We start from the raw sequence: 14,017 nt of genomic DNA, 5'->3' as shown, positions 1-14,017 counted from the left end.
ATTTATATTAATACTGTAAATAAATACTATAAATATTATAAATGACTAATTTTTAATCTTATTAAAAATTTTTATTTGTCAAAAATTAATGCTTTTTAATATTTATTATTATTAAATATTTAAATTTAAAATTTGGAAAAAAAAATATGAATGTGCAATATAATAATTTTGCTGCAATATCTTCAATATCATAATTCCTCTTTTAATCTGAAACTTGCGCCGTGGAATAGATATTCCTACAGCGCCTGATGTCATCGGATTGCAGTTCTTAAATTTTAGAAAAGTCGTTGATTAACTTATATTTATTTCTTATAATCTTTTTTTACAATTGCTAAAATTTGTTTTATTTTTATTTTCAATCGCCGTACGACAAATTAAAATATATTATTATTTCCACTGCCTTCACTTAAAAAAAAAATTAAGCAAACCGCAGTTAGTTTTATAAAACATGAATTTTTTATAATAGAGACGTAGTTTTAATTTATTAAAATACTTCTTCGAATTAAGATTAATTTTATCTCATAATGATTTTTCCATAAACAGAAACTGCGTGTATTCAGATAATAAATTTTACCCCGACTTCATGTCGTTTTTGTCGAAGGCCACCCTGTCAGGCACAAGTGCGTACTTCACACGTCAATTTTGTGTCAGTCGTGTAAATACAGACCTCACCGTACAAAGTACTTATCCACTGTTCTGACAGCAATCGAAATACAGTCGTAATCTAAAATATTGACGCATAATTAAACTAGACATACCGCAATATGTGCCTATATAAAACCATTCTTTCATAAAAAGAACTAAGTACATTATATTATTTTTAATATAATTTTAATATAATTTTAATAATTTTTCTTAAAGAATTCTATTCCTTTTTCTCTTAAAATGCTATTTCTTTTCAATCAATTTAACATAAATAAATTTCATTAAAATATTAAATATTAGAAAGTAGTCACCGAAGAGACATCCTTATTTTTTGGAAATAATTTATATTTTTTGGAATAATTTTTGGAATAATTATTGCATTTCTCTTGTCTTATTATTATAATACTGATAAAAACATAATCTATTTAGAATTTAGATTAAAGAAGTGATAAAAATAATTCATTTATATTTGTGACTTGTTTCTGTACAAACTCAGTTATAAACAAATTCTGCAAATGTGGAAATTCGTACAATTTTTTTCAGAGACAAGAAATTTTTTATTCTTATACATCATTTAGTTCCGGAAATAATTAATCTACATAACTAATTAAGAAATGTGATGAAGTTTTAAAAAACAATTTCTTTGTCCATTTGTCTCCTTAATTTCTGTCTGCGGCTGAACTTACGGGAAACACACACACAAATGATTTACAACTTGCAACAGCACGTGTCAAAGTATATGAGACGTACCCATAATAGTTTTCGAATATACACCCTCTATTACACGCCCTTACTAGTTCATTCGAATCGCCGTTCCTCCCTTACGAATTGTCAACTGCGAAACGTATTGACGACGTCATCGATATCGTGGTGCGTTTCTCTTTATTATTATGGAAATCTAATATGAAAAAAGCCCTCGATAAAACACGAACGATAAAGGCCGAAGATGCGGACAGTTATTAATGAGAATGAATACTCGCCTATCGAGTCGATGCATGAAATTTTCCCATGCGAGCGTATCGTCGCGAAATTAATTGTCCGGCGCTTGCAAAGATATCGCCAAAATTAATTATATATAATTAAGTATTATAAAGACAACTATAATTAAGTATTATAAAGATGATAATCAAAAATATAATTAATCTTCTGAATTTATTTAATATAACAGAAAGTTGAAGACAATCGACTTACGCAAATGATTAAACTAAAAGCGAAAACTTATAGAACGTTTATAGAATGCCAATTATTTATGTGTGTCTATAACATAAATAGTTTACTCTCTTAGAAAAAAAATTTTATTTATTAATTATATTCATAATAATTGTAACAATATAAAAGTAATTTATTCAAATTTCGGAAACAGCTTAATTATCAAAATAATATTTAATTGACTCGCTAATAAGTTTTTTTTTTATGACTCCTATAAAAGATCGAACTATCGCGCTTCATCTCGTTTCCAATTTTTATAATTCTGGAACAAAAAATTAATAGTAAAAAGTAGTCTCCTAGGATGAATTATTTGAGATTCTGCTCGGCGAATTCATTATCACGTTACAACGTCATTATCAACTTAAATCTGCCAACTTGCTTCTAATGAAGGTCCAAATTACAATGGCGCAATGCGCGCCGTAAATTTTTGTCCCCCAAAAACGCGAAAAACGGACGAAATTACCGAGTAATCGTCACAATGACGCGACGAGGAAGAAAAAAAGGGAAAAAAGCATAATAAAACGAGAAAAAAGCTAACTCTCAGGGGTCGAGACAAGCGTGTTAGCCGCAGGGTTGTAAGTTAACCCCGCTAACTGGTCGCGGAACACGAGCGACTCGACGGGGGTGCCTCGCCGTTGGGGGTGTTCGTTATGCGAGCCCTTTGAGAGGGTCACGTGCCCGTGCAGTGGACCCCTCAAGCCGATATCGTATTTGTACAACACGCACGGCCATTATTGTAATACGCCTGTTTGTGTGTTTTGCGCAGTCTTTGTGCGCCACCCCCTACATGATCCATCCGTCTCTCCTCTTCTCCTCCTCCTCCTTCTCCTTCTCGCATCTCCCTTATAGTTCTTTTCTTCTCTCTCTCTTTCTCCGTTTCTCCTTTTTTCTCTCGATCTCCTTTTCTCGCTTTTTCTTTTCTTCCTTTCCTATTTTCTTTATGTTTATATAGCAAACAATTTGTAGACATGGAAAAGTGCAATGTTTTATATCTTAAACATATTTTTTACAAATTAATATTAATTTTTTAGTAGAACCATTCAGACTGCAAAGAAGTAAAAGCATTAATGTTTCTGCATATTATTTTTTTGTTTAAAAATTTCTTGATACTTCTTTATTGTAAATTCATGTTCATATATTTGTCTTCATTTTTTTCTTTTTTCTTCATCTTTTTTTGCGTTCTCTCTCTCTCTTTTTCTCTCTCTCTCATTCTTTCTTTACTGCTCTTCTTTCTGACTCCTTGCAATTCTCGCCGTCGAGTTTTCGCACACTTGTCGCGCTGATTATTATTGCGAGCAGCGGGTTATTATTGTTCCGTGAAACAATGAACACTCGCAATCTGCAAAAGGGTGAACTCGGCCTCCCTCGCTTCGGCGGATCACGTGGGAAACATCGTGGCTTTTTTGTTGGGCGTAACGCAGCTTTTCTCTCAAACATCGTGGGATGCTAGAAGGCGGCTGTCGCGCGTCAATTCTGCTTTTAATCCTTCCAATTCTTTTACTCGATGACTTCATCAATGCGCTACTTTTGTATTATAATGTTAATCCAGTAAACATCATCAACTAAAAATGACATAACATTATATTATAATTTTATATTCAATAATATAAATATGTAATATAATACAGTACATATTACATAACAGTTTTATTGTTATTGAAAGAATGTACAATTACAACATCGATAAACAATTATGATACGAATTTGGACACCGATGAAAATAAATCTAATTAAATAAGAAAAATTCTGTATTCAGTCAAAACGGATCTTCGTGTTGTTTAAATATTTCCATATACTTTTTATGTAAATTGATATTTAATTCTGCAAACCGCACGCCAAATCTTTTTCGGTCTTAAAATGCAATCATAAGCTGATCTAGAGTAGTAATGTCATTTATTAAATTGACAAGCAATTTAATAATTTTTTATGCTAATAAGTATCTTTATAAGAATATTAATAATGATGTTAATTTTAATCTGCAAACAATTTATTGCGAAAATCATTGCTTCAATCAGGATGAATCTGATCAGTATTATTACTCTGCTTATTGCATTTCAAGATCGAAAAAGATTTCTGCACGCAGTTTGCAGAATCATATATGTATATAAATTTGCACAGATTTATTCAAACATTAAGATCCTTTAATTGAAAATATTATTTCTCTTATTTAATTAGATAACATTGTTATATTACTTTTAGTTGATTTTTACTGGGAGACAAAGAAAGATTATAGATTTGATATCTAAACTGCAGCTTTTTAATAAACATTCGATTTTTTAATAAACATATTTAGTAAACTCTTGATAAAACTGAAAATATATAAGATACAATCTCTCAAATTTATCCCTCAAGATTGATTAGTTCATTGTGTTCATATAACAAAACATAGTCTTATTTCATACAGAAAAAGTTGTGCATTCATAAGCTGAAAAAATAACACTCGCGAGAGTGAATGCGATCTCTATGAAATTCCATTTAATATCGATTTCATTCATCATCCACGTTCAAATATCGGCGAATGTACCATCAGATTTAATTGAGCCGTTGCACGATCGCAATGGCATGTCAATCGGTCAGTCCGCGAGCCATCATCGCGGTTCTTCTTCGGGACTTTGCTCTTCATGGGTGGCTGGAAGCAGCCCGAGAAGTGGGCCGCATCGTATAAATAGCGGAACATTATCCTATCTCCTGCGCGGTGGGTACCCGTGGCACACTCTCTTCTTTTGGTTGCTAACCCTCTCGGCCTCGCGTTCTCTCTCTTCGACTTCGGCCAGGGCACGTTGTGTCGTGCACGGCCGCTCGAACGTAGATGATGGGATGACGGACCGCGGGCGTGTCCGAGTAGCCGATACCGGGCGCGTGATCGGGAGACCTCCCGGGGGCCGACCACCCTCGAGGGGCCACGAGGGTCGACTTGTTAGCCAGACACAACGGGCTCTCGAACTAACGGAGTGCTCTCCGTGGCCGACGACAGCTACAAGCCGACAATGTTTCTCCTGCGCCTCCGTATATATTGATGCGCGCGATGAGTACATCGTATTTGCATTGAAAAGTGCATTGTAGTTCTTTCTCTCGTTGTTTGAATATAGAGAGAGATAAATATCCTAATAACTGAATTAATCAGAAGATATCATCGGTTTTTATATTATTATTGATTGATAATTAGTAGCACTACAACAGGAATCGATATCCACATGAAATTTTGTTTTATCGATAATTAAAAAATAATAATATATTTATAAATCAAAGAAAAGATAGTTAAGTACTTTACATATAATTATAAGTATAAAATATTTATGTATAAGATAATGTATAAAAACTTTGTTGATATACTGATTATACAATAATAATTAAACTAAAACTTGAAATTTAATTTTTAATAATGTCATAATCATAACAAATATGTATTTAGATAAATACATTACAATATTTTAAAGAATTCGAAAATGTATAAAACAATAGTATTCACAGATATATTTAAAAATGTAATAAGCCAATCAGAAAATTATATTAGCCTCTTAAAACATACTAACAGTTACTAACAGTCTTGAAATAAGAATAGACTATCAATCTCTCTGGTTGGTTTATGATAATGTTAAGATTGTATTAAATTGTATTTAAGAAGGTCCTAAATATAAGATCCGATTATGAATACTGGCCTATGTTTTATTCGAAATAGTAAAAAGATTAGTAAAAATATGATTGTGCCTGTGATATTTGAAATAAACAATTTTTTCCAATAACTTGCAATCAAAATTATATGTTTTTATTATTTATTTTGATATGAGATAATCTAATTTCTTCGTTTTAGTTTACCTTTGTCTTGTTATTATAAACAAATATCTTAATAATTATAAATATGATTGATTGTTCACTGACACATTTTGCAGTTATTATTGGGACATTTACCTTATTTCTTTTCTTTTTTTAACAATAAATTCTGCGATGATCGACTTTTCTCCAAACAAGACATAGATATTCGAAATTACATTTTATTTTCTTTAGAAATTTAATATATCTTGATGTATCTTCTTTGGAAGAATTTAAGCATAAATCATCTCTTTTATTATCCCTATTATCATTTTTATTGCTTTATACTATTTGCTGCTATTATTACCGTTACATAGTTTCGCATAATCTTTATTTTTATTCCGATGTCTCCGTTGTGATCGTGACTACAGTCATTATTATAATGATGTATACGGTGACCTATTGGGTTATATTTGACATTTCAGTCAATAGCAGCCAGATGTAAGATGCAATATTTGTGCGCATGTCATATTAAACGTAATAAAGATGCATAAAAAAATCTTGTTTAGCTTTCTCAGAGTATAATTTTTGAACCTCGTTTCTTATCTTATCCACATAAGCTTGTACTCATCTGAGCTGTCTGTCATTTCGTGAACTTGATGGCCCCGTTTATCTGTAAACACTGACTGTGACTATTCAAGGTCGAGATCTAACGAAATCTCGAACGACTTTTTGGAGGAGATTTAAAGTACAATAATACTCGCGATTGCAATATAGTTCAGGTAGGAAATGATTAGATCATCTAAACAATAATCTTAATTGTCTGCTATGGTGGTTATTTTTTATTGGTTCTTTAAAAGCGATCTGATCAGTTAATAGTAACCAAATTTTTTTAAATTTATAAATAAACACGATGTATAAATTCTATAAAAATTGAAATAATACAAATAATGAAAAATAACGATATAGAATGTATATCAGTTAATACAGTATTTATGATGATAAGATCTTAATTATTTAATTATGTTACACAATATATTTTATCATTATTTGCTTACGATAGTAAAAATTCTAGTACGATGGTCGGATAAAATATATAATATACAAGACTTGTTGAGTAGGCTATTAAATACAAGTACAAAGAAAAAACAATAATTTTATTTAAAAATTTAACTAGATATCGATTTGAAAATAAACTTTATTAAATCATCAAAATAATTATATAAGATTATTTTATTCACATTTGATGAAATATATAATTTTATCGATTAATTATAATTATTCTGTTATATATTCTATATTCAGGGAATATATCTTAAATACATCTTAAATTTCGCAGTAGTTGAAGGGGAGGAGTAGCTTCTGTTCTTGTGACGAATCCGCTTCATATATGTGTCCTACGTTATGCCGGCGTGATTGAATAAATTTTTCAGATAATTCCTGGGACTCCTACGAAAAAATGTGATTATTGGCCCGAGATCCGAACCGAAAGCGAAACCATGTACGTCCGAGCTTCCTTAATGAAGGTACATTCTTCCTTCGTCCGCCGATCAAGATATCCCCTATATAAATCGAATGCTTTTCACCGAGGCTCAATCAAGCCATACGGTAGCCTGAAAAATGCCACGGGTTTAGGTTTCGATTAGGATCATAAAGAATTAGCAGGTCGAGTCCGCGCAAACAGCATGACCGATTGTATTGAAACATAACGAGAAAAGAAAGATCGAAATGATAAACTGAATTTAATTCTCGAACTATATAATATTTGAAACTGTTCTAAATTCATACAATAATCAAAATAATTAATGTAATAAAAAAAAAACACTTTTATACATCGTTATGCAAAAGAAAGATAAGCGTTTTCAATTTATATTAATAATAAAAATTAAAAAACATAATATAATCTTAAAAATAAGAAAAAAGAAAGTTTTATTTTAAATCTAAATTTCGTATATATCTATATATTCTTTTATAATACAAACACAATAATAATACAAACAAACATTATATTAATAAGAAATAGCCTTTTTTGTTTTCCCTCTTATTAATGATTTCAGAGAGTGAGAGAGAGAGAGAGAGAGAGAGAGAGAGAGAGAGAGAGAATCGTTATATATGTATTGGATCAGTATAAAAGTTTGTGCTCGATTTATTATTCAAAGTTCAAACAGCTGCAATTTTGTTAAAAATAAACGAAACTTAAATTTTAAAAAAGGGTTTTAAAGCTTAAAATCTCTCTCTACTTTCGAATGGTTACTATATTTTTCGAGTTTATGTGAGTTTTGTAATATTTACATATAAAAAACTACGAATTAGAAAAATGAAAAATTTTTTTTTACTTTGTAGGTCTGTAACGTGCTCAAAAAAAAATTGAGAAAATTTTCGATTCTCTATCGTAAAAGTTTAAAACTTTCCTTACAAAATCGTTTTTAAAAATGTTCCTACAATTTTTTGTTACTGTGTTGTTACAAATTAAATTAAATAAAATGAATGTTTCGACTTTGATTGCTCACAACTGTATCAAAACCATCATAATTTAAAAAATTAGATTCTTAAATTTTCTTATCAGATAGAGTAAGATTTAGATTTTATTTTATTTTTAACAAAAATAGCAGCTGTTTGAAGTTTGAATAATAAACCGGGCATGAACTTTTGCATTGATCCAATATACTATATATATATATATGAGATGATTCTATTTCAAGAGTGCAAGAGCACGATAGCTCCATCGTCGAATTAAAAATTTCCCTCGGCGTGATGATAGAGTAAAGGGGAAAAACGGACGAGGTATACAGAGAGCACATCGGTATATCCAGCGAATGGAATGTCTTAAGACACCGCCCACAGGCATACTAACGAATACCGGGGTCGTTATCCTCCTCTTAATTAATAGCTATTCTCGTCTTCTTCCGCGCGTCCTTACTCTCGCTCTCGTGTCGACGATGATAGTGCTCCCTGCTTCCCCTCTTTAGGCTCACTCGTTCTCTTTCCCTCCTTCTTTCCCCGTCTTTTCTTACCTTTTCCTCTTTCTCTCCGTATTCTTGACTTCCTTTTCAGCTACGCGTTTTGCGAGACTTCGTCGAGTAACGACCTAAGCATAATCAGGCCAAGCACGCAAATTAAAGTCTCGTCAGTCGACCTACCTTGTTGCGTCCCACTGACCCCATTTTCTTTCCCGTACTCCCCACTTCCGTCGAGAGAAAAGGATGGCCGAGAATTTGAGTCGGTCAGGGATCCATCCAGTTTAAAAAAAGGAGAGACAACCTCTTACAACTAGAAAAAGATGCGGAGACCGATACCCAAAGAATTCCATGGATCCTTAACTTTTTCAAATCATCGGATTCCTGAATATCATTGAAACATTTCTATCTTTATTGAACAAGATCCAGAATTCTTTTTCAAAACTCTGAATTCTACAATTTTCAAAACTTTACTGTAATAACCTTCCGTGTATTTGAATGTTTCACCTATTAGATTTCCAAAGCTGATAAAATCAAAGTAATCATAAAATCTTTCGATATGGATTTTGAGATATGGATCTTAAAATCTTGCATCAAAATTTTCGAATTTTAAATAATCGAATGGATTTAAATAAATGGAATTAAATCCATCAGCATAAAATCAGCATAAAAGCTTGCAACAACAATGCTGCGTTTGCAAGGTTATTGTATATATTGCTGGAATGATCTGTGCTATATGGTACGCAGATTCTGGAATAACAAACTTCTTCAAGTCTTAAACACTTGGACTTTTTATTTCTTAAATCCTAAGAGTGTTTAGTTGGAGAAGGACGAAAGTAGACACATACGAATAGAAAAAGAAGATACTTCGCGGACAAGGAGATACGCGTAGAAAGGACCGAGCGAGAAAAAGAAAGGAGGAGCCAGTGACGGACGAAGAGGAGTCAGAGCTGGAGGAACGGAGAAAGAGAGAAAAAAGGGTCAAACTCGTTTTCGTTTTCGTCGCTAATTAGACTCGTTAACCGCCTCTTCTGGCGTAGCAGGCGCAGCCATAACCGGGCGACTTCTCTCTTCGGCTCCGCGGAGAGGAAACGAACGGAACACGGCCACCACTGATGCTCGGAGGCTAGTTTGTTCTCGTCGCCCAGTCCTCCAGGGTGCGTTTGCCTTGATCGCCCCTCTCGGCTATCCGACATGCGTGCCGACATTCGCGCGAAATTGCACCTGCGACCCTCCGCCTTCGCTTTCTCTCCCGTCTCGCTGTCTCCCTCTTTCTCTCGATCGTCGAATGTTCCTCGAAGGCGCGTGCGAGGGAAAATGTCTTCAAGATGGTGGTAGTGGTTGTGCCTATAGTCGTGTTGGTTGTTTTGTGAACAAGCTATTTGAAATGATATCCGGATGTTATCAACCTTCATATCTTCGTCTGTGATAAAATTATTTAAAATTATTTTGGAAAAAGTAATTTTGAAGCGAAAATTAAAAGATGAATGAATAATCCTTCGTCTTCTCATTAGACATTATTTAAATTCTTCTCATTGTCAGAAAATTTACGATAAGAAGAAGCGTCTCGAAGGAAGTATGAAAATGAAAAGAATTTAAAATAAGTCTGATGCTCTTTTACATGCAATTGTCATGGAGGTTTTAATGAAATTCCATTTAATTTGATTTGCTTGATACAATACAATTACAGAGGATTTGAGAGGAAAGGTAAGAAAAAATACAAAACAGATAGATTAAGATTAGATTTAATTCTTATCTGAAAGTAATTCATAGTATTCATAAAAACGCAACAAGAATTTATCTATAATAATCATATTATATTAATTCAATCTCTTGCTTGATTTTATTCGTTTTATTTTTTCAAGCGACTACTTAAAATATTTACTAAGAAAATGAAATCTCAGATACTTGGGCTCTCAGAAAAATTCTTAAGTCCATCCTCTCGATCCATCAAAACACTTGATTCTCAATCTCCGAGATATATTTGGTACTTGCAATTACTTAGCATTTCTCATTCTAAATTCTCATGTTTCTCGTTTAGCTCGATCAAACTTCTCGCTATTCTTCCGCGTCTCTATTTCACCACAACCGATCTGCATCGGTCCACTCACTCAAGTTCGCGCTGTGGAAAATCGCGGCGGGTTATGACACGTTCATTCATCATGCGGTCTCTTCAACGTGCAATGTAACGCGCTGAAAAATGATGCTTATCTTACGGTCGACTCATGACGCACCGATGTTCGTTTTACCATCGGCCTATCGGCAATCAGTTGGCCGCACAGTGTCTCAATCTACCATGCTTAGAAAGAGAGAAGGAAAGAGAGAGAGAGAGAGAGAGAGAGAGAGAGAGAGAGAGAGAGAGAGAAAGGAGAGACATCCTGCCGCCGCGATGCTGATCACGTGTGACCCGTCACTTTTCCAGATTGGTAACGCCGATTCTTTCGGTACCACCTTTCTTCCTCTCATCCTTTTTGAGTTAGGTAGCCGATCATTAGTCTCACATATTCTAGATGGCATCCTGATCCTCCCTCTTTGCCCCTTCGACATAACCGTTTCCTCTCTCACCAAAGGATCAGCATGGTAGATGCAGCCTGGTGAAACCAATCCGCGCCTGTCAGTATCGACAGTCCTTATCGGCGCTGTGATTAATTATTTTCGCAGAGGATACCTTGCTATTTGTTCAAGACACTCGTCCTCTTTTCGCCGCGAACCAGTTGTCGACAGATCATTGCACGACGAGATACGCGGCGGAATGTTTGGGAATTCCTTTTCCTTTTTATTTTTCAGAGAGCCACCTCTCGCTCAACTAGAAAGAAGACAGAACAGTTTCGCATTTTTCTTATCTCTTGAATGGTGGAATCAGAGTCGATATTCTTATATTTGAGATTGTCTTAAGTACAGATGTCATAATCCAATTAGAAGGTTGTGTGTCGATAGCTTAAGACATTACCATTCATAAGTTTTAGCTAATTGTAAATATTATTTTATACATTTGTATGCAAAATTTAATTTTAGGAATTTTTGGCGTATGAGAAATTTTTCTTCTATTTTTCTCTGTTTAATATAGAAAATTTCTCTTTAAATTTTCTGCGCGTCGCAATACATTGATTTAAATTTGTCCTAATGTGAATTTTGTAATTTTGAACCGACAGAATTATTTGGAAATATAATTTCTTGAAAATTTGGCATACTGCGATTATTATCATGCGACGTGAATGTAATCGTTGGAGCCGCTGTATTGATGCACTCGTGTCCTTGACTGTTTATATTGTCGGGCGCGCGATGTATATGATACCGTATTTCTTACATAAAGCGGACATTGACGTCCGCCACGGGGTCTAATACTCGCGGTGGGCGGCCATATTGGATCGTGATATGGGCCTGCAATTAAGGCCGAGTAGGCCACCCGGGCTCGAAGGAGCGCGATAAGGTGAGCTTTGCCGTGGCCGCATCTCAGGGCTAAGCTTGACCTTCTTGGCCCTCCTACGTTCTTCGCTGTGAGCTGGAGGTTAGGTCACGATTAAGTACCGATTGGGTGGGCCTAATAACTGGGGACTGTATGCAGAACTTTCACCGAGGGTACGTCGACCTGCGACGGATTGAAAAAATCATTTTACGATCGTTTGCGTAACATTATCCGTTTTTTATGATATGAGCCTTGAATCTCCGATGCGGCTATGAAATTCCCCGAGTCGAACGATGAGAGCTAAAACAATTGGACGTTTTCAGTCTATTTAGTTGGCTGTTTCATCATTTGGTTATTTTTAGTACGGTTTAGTATTTTTAAACTCTCCAAAAATATGTATCTTATACAGATTATTGAAACTTTTAATTAAAGTTTTACCTCTATTTAATATTTAATATTTTGAATTTTTTAATTCTAAAATTTTCCTCAATAAACACAAATTAACAAATAATACAATTTTATTCAATAATATATTGTATATATAATATATATATATATATATATATATTATATATACAATTTTATATTAAATAATATAAACGTCATATAATACATATTGTACAACGTAACAGTTGTCAAGTGAAATTATAATATATATATTGATGTCATGCTATTGTTAGTTAATGCTCACTGGGTTACAATTTTTTTTCAGATTTTTTTACTTTCAAATTTTCATCAATAGACACCAAATTGACAGTAACATAATATTAGTGTTATAATTTTATACTCGGTACAATATAAATGTAATATAACACATATTATACGTAACTGTCATATCAATAACACAAATGCAATATAATAACACATATTACATAAGAGTCACATTGTTGAGTATAAAATTATAACATTGATGTTGTTACTAGATGATGTTTAGTGAGTTGCAATTTAAGTTTTTGAAATTTTTTGAAATTTTTGACGTTTAAATTTCTTCCAAAAAACAATAATATAACTATTTAGTTATATAATTTAGTATAATTTCCCACAATAATAACAGTTTTACTTAAACTTTACTATGAAACTAATAATCGTCACTGTTAATTGTTAATGCTTGCTGCGTTTGTATTTGAAAAATTTCAAAAATAACTATTAAATCTTGGCATCATCGAAACTTCTAACTCTTTTAAGTTGAAAGATTATCTGGCATCCCTCTTGGAGATTCTCCAGAACTCCCGACTTCTATCCCAACATGTTTATATTTTTCGGAAAGTTCACAGAAGTTCGACGACGAATCTCGTTCCCTGCTCGATCCTTCTCGATCAGATAAACGACCAAAGTCTCGGTATGCAAATCTTAAATGAACTAATGAAGATTAAGAATGGTCGCGGTGAAAGAGTTCGCCTCATTTCGAAAACATCTCTGCCCTCTAATGACCCCGTAGCACCGCGCATTCCTGCGAGATCCCAGGATCTCCCATTGTCCGTGCGAGGATATAATAGTGCCTGCAGGACCTCCTAGGGCGAAACTTTGGCTAACTACGAGGTCAGATCTATCCTACGGCTATCGTTGCGGAACGATACGGGACGCAACAGTAGCCACCTGAGATTATCATCTTCAACGGTAGCGATGAAGGATTCCTCTTAATAGCTCGACGAATTTTTTGGACGTCTTTCAAACGCTTCCTCGTGTCCCTTCCTGGAATGGGATGTCTTGTAATATTTTAGAATAGAGAACCGAATCTCTTAATAAGGTTACGATAACGGTTTTAAGACTTAACGAGAGGAATACGGGCGTGAGACAGAAGAAGAGCCTGGGAATAAAAAGGATTAAATAGGAAGGATCGCATTGAGAAGAATCATCGGTATTCCTTTTCGGAAGGTAGCAAACGTTTATTAGTAGACAATATATAATATATTGTAGGATATGTGATAACACAAACTATAGAAATCAAAGTCTTAAACGGTCTAGCTGGATCTTAATCCTTGTGTGATTCTTATGTGAATTTATATACTACGTATATACAGTCCCTAGAACGCGCGCCGAAATGATTTTT

The sequence above is a fragment of the Atta colombica genome, unplaced genomic scaffold, assembly GCF_001594045.1.
Source record: "Atta colombica isolate Treedump-2 unplaced genomic scaffold, Acol1.0 scaffold150, whole genome shotgun sequence".
Lineage (NCBI taxonomy): Eukaryota > Metazoa > Arthropoda > Insecta > Hymenoptera > Formicidae > Atta > Atta colombica.
The sequence above is the reverse complement of the archived record's forward strand: the minus strand, read 5'-3'. Positions refer to the sequence as shown.